Below are 4,703 nucleotides of genomic sequence, written 5' to 3' on the forward strand. Positions count from 1 at the left end.
TCCCCACGGGGATAAAATGAAATAGAAAATTCATTAGAACATGCAGCTGTTTTCCTCTTTTCACTAAGATTGACTATTTTACAGTTATTGACAGAAAATTAGAGTTTACTGTAAAAATTATTCTCATAAGAAACAAAGGAAGGGGGCAGACAATTCCTGTCAGGAAAGCGTAAAAGAACTTTAAAACTTCCAGACTGGTTACTCTTACATACCCCACCATCTAAACTTTGTGAAATTTCAAATCCACCGAAATAAGGCTATCAAATTTTAGGATTATTTTAATTGAGAACATAATTTGAATGCGGGTATTAAGATTTGAACCAAAACTAATAATTCTGACCTTTTTGGTATTGTTTCTGTCTAAATACGTCAAAATTGGTCATGACATTGGAACAGATAGTGTTCGTTTTAGGTCCTCTCAAATTCCCTGAATATCAATGATTTTGACAAATTGACCTTGACATATGTTTGAGTTTGACCTACTCCTTTACAACTCTTTTACAATTCTAAGCCATAACGCTTTATGATTTGGCTTCATATTTCCCTGCTGGTGTTTTCATTAATACAAACCCTTTCCCTAGAAAACTACATTTGTGATTTCTTGACCATGGGGTTTGGAGACTTGCATTTAATAAAATTAACCTTCCACATAGGCTCCCATACGAGAGGCATAATTTAGAAACACATGTTGTTATTCAATATTCACTAGTACATGTATTTACTTCCCCTATTATCTTATTTAGCGTTGTGGTCAAATTGGCATTTAATAAGAAAGCTTCCCAATGACTTCTATTCTTGAAAGAATCTTTACAAATCAGACCCTAGTTTTCACCGTACTAATAGCTCTGCTTAACAGGTTTTTTTCTGTTCAAAGCGAATTTCATATCAGTTATACGTCAACAAAACGTTTAGTATTATTTTCTGTTGTAATTGGTTCTTGGGGTCTAAAGAAGACCTCTTAATTCAAGTTGTTTACAAATTAAAACATGCAAATGAACAACAGCTAAATAAACGGATATACGACCAACTTTGTTGAGAGCTTTGATGCATTGGCTCGGGCATGCTAAAATACTTAAATGATTTAACTTAAAAGATTTAAATGTGATATACTTGCAAATTCTTTCCGCCGAATGACATGCTTCAATGTCTCCGTTTAAGAAGACGTCAGATTCAATCTAACTTTTCTAAACGATAATTGGTCGAAGATGATATAGCTTATGATAAATCAATCGCAACTATTTAATGACCAAGTAAGATCTTTCAGAAAAATATAAAATACATAGGTTCAATTAAAAAGAGATTAAAATCATATGTAGCAGCAAATGATAATCTGTTGAATAAAAATATTCAAATCAAGGACAGTTCAATGTTCTACACGACGCTTAAAAGAACAATGAACCGGTTCAGTGTTTTAGATTTAAAAATTAGAGATACATAGATGAGTATATAGACGACTTTCACATTTACAAAAGTTATTCCCCTTTGCGGGGTCAATCCGGACTCAACTGGCGTAAGACGCTGTTTTCCCTCTATAACCTTACCAACTTTATGGGTCCTAGAAATAAAATCTATATGAACATGCTCATTATGTTTTTCATGTTGCCCCATACTCTGGCAATACAGGTACAGATCGAAATTGTCATAGAACGTTTGAATTTTAAAAATATCAACAGGTAACTTACAAAGGACAAAGAGGGAAAAATGAGCATTACGCCGACAACGGGAGATAACTCTCAGGAATGTGAAATTCGTCTATTATTTCCATCACATTTTATCCATTAGAAATAGGGTTGTAATATCAATATATGTTTTTGCAAAGTGTTATGATACTAAAATACGAAGATCACTAATTTTCGTGGGGGTTAATTTTTGTTGTTTTCGGGGTATGAAGAGACCAACAAATTCATGCCCACCACGAAATGTAAATTTTCATATGCTCAACTACTAAAATCTTCTTATCCGCGAAATCAAACCCCCATGAATTTTGTCCTTAAACGACGAAAATTTGACCCCACGAAAATATGTGATTTTACTATACCTAATTTTGTTAATTTGACACCCTTTCCCCTCCTTCATTACTGTAATACATGTATGAAAAAGGCTAAGGATTTCCTCGTAAAAACGTTTATATCTGTATCAAATTTAAAACATGCTTTATCGATAAAACAGATTCTCCTCCTTTGAACCATATACTGGAATGCACCTTAATAATTCGCAATAAAGTTAAGGACAGAAGAGACGTTCCTTAATAATAGATAATTTTTTTTATGAGTTTGTCATTGAAGTATTGCTACTTAAACATGTTTACTCACAAAAAATTGAGGTACCTTACCAGGCATTTCTGCAAGATACCAGGGGTAGTTTTTCTTATATAATCCTTTGGGAAAGAAAAATAATTTTCCAATTTCAAATGTTTAATTGTTTGGATTTTTTAAAAACGTTTAGAAACTGATTTAGAAATTAGAATGTTATTAAAATTTTGAATATTTTTCATTCATTACGAAGATATACAAAACAGATTTTGAGGAACGTCTCTGACCTTAAATTAATGTTTGAAAGTCGTTTTTAAAATGTTAAACGCAGATTGTCCCCCAGATGCATGAAAATTTGCAAACCCTAATGATCAGTAACAGAACACTTCTAATCATATTTCAAACTAGAGGTACTGTTAGCAATGAGATACCCCCGCCTCCCACATGAATATAATGGCAGTGTCTATGTTTTGCTATGGGAAATTGCCCTCTATCTATTGTTTATTGTAAAGAGTAAAGAAGAATAACTAGTGGGAGATTCAAAATAAGTATCATCTCAAAATGTGATATAAAAGATGCTCAAATGCATTATGTAATAATGATTCTGGGAAAGTATCATTAAATTTTATTCAGTAGTATATGAAAAGTTGTGGATAAGAGATAGGTACATGTACCCTTCAATATTAAAGAAAGAATGGCAGTGTCTTACTTTTGCTATGGGAAACCCAAAATATTAAATGTGTCAGATCAAAAGCAAAATAGAAGGTGCACAACTGCATTACTAGTATGTAAGAATCTGTGAAAGTGTCAAAATTTTACTCAGTGGTATAAGTGGAGTTTCGGATAAGATAAGGACTTCCCGATCACTATATACCCTTCCAATTTTCAAGCGGGGGATATTAATAAATATGGATTCAGACAAGTATACAAAATGTAAATGACTACATAACAGAAAAATGATCGAATATCCCCACTGTCATAATACATGTAAAGCAAATGGCAACAATTTTAAGACATATTTCTTTAAACATTTTTTAAAGACAGGATTTTTTCCCCCTCCTATTTTACTTTTTGATGTGACACATATTTAGGTCTCTGATAGCGAGACATGGACTTCACCATTAAAATCATATGGCGGGGGTATCATTTAGCGAGATCAGTGCTCACAGTACCTCTAGTTTGAAATTGTTTTTTAGTTCCGTCGCCGAAATATAGCTAAAATATTGTCGACTCGGTGTAAAACAACTAATCAATCAATCAATCATTCAAGTCCCGTCGCCCGCGTCGTGCGTCTGCTTAATGCCTAGGTCACATTTAAGCCGATGGTCGGGCGACTATATTTTTTGTCGGCTGAAAGAACAGGATCGGCCGACACAGTATCGGGCGACACGGAGCAGTCACATTATTTCCTAGGGACACCGATGACTTGGATAAATAACACAAGAAAAATCTTTTTTCTTTAGAAATCAGCAATATTTTTTTCATAGATCTATATTCAGATAGATGACGTGAGTAATGTTTGCAAGGTAAAGTGGCAGAATCTTATAAAATTGTGATTCAATGTTGAAAATGTGTGCAAAATTTGTATGGAATTGCATAAACGACAAATGGTGCATATCTAAGCAGCAAAAAATGCTTAAGATTTCTTTATATCTTATGGATTAATTATTTATGTTATTTCCGTTCAAAAATTTTATATCAATCCATGGATCAAAATTTTGTTTTGTGTTATGTATCCTTAATAGGTTAAATAGTCACAAGTAGGCCAATCATCGCCCGATAATCGAGCTCTGAGCTACAGTTTTATTTTAACCGTCTGGTGCAATTTTCAACACCCTTATTGTCAAACGACGTACGACCGACTTAATAAACTGACTGCTGATATGGTCGGACGATGATCGAAGGTTGATCGACGGATAGCTACAGTTGAAGAAATCGGCCACCGACGCATGAAAAATTATAACTTGGACCGATGGATACAAAATTGGTCGGCCGACAAAAAAATAGGTCAAAATCGACCAAGACAACGGCCGATGGACTGACAACTGTCACCCGAAGAATCCCATTTTTGCTTCAAAACCCGTCGACCGTTGGTCGTTTTTGGAAATGTGACTGGGGTTTTAGAGTCGCAGAGTGACGAATAGGTCACATTAAATCCGGTGGTCGGGCGATCAAATTTTTCTTGTATCTTCGAGGCTGAAAGAACATGATCGGCCGACACGAGTATCGGGCAACACGGAGCAGTCACATTAATTCCTAGGAACATCGATGAGTTAGATTATAAATAACACAAAAATCCCTTTTTCTTCAGAAATAGAAATATTTCTCATAGATCTATATTCAAGTAAGTAACCTGAGTAATGTTTGCAAGGTAAAGTGAGAGAATTTTGTAAGATTGTGACACAATACTAAAAATATGCGCAAACTTTTGAATAGAATAACATAGAAAAC

Source organism: Saccostrea cucullata, unplaced genomic scaffold (genome assembly GCF_032062105.1).
Source record: "Saccostrea cucullata isolate Sc308-1 unplaced genomic scaffold, CSIRO_AGI_Scuc_v1 ctg839, whole genome shotgun sequence".
NCBI lineage: Eukaryota > Metazoa > Mollusca > Bivalvia > Ostreida > Ostreidae > Saccostrea > Saccostrea cuccullata.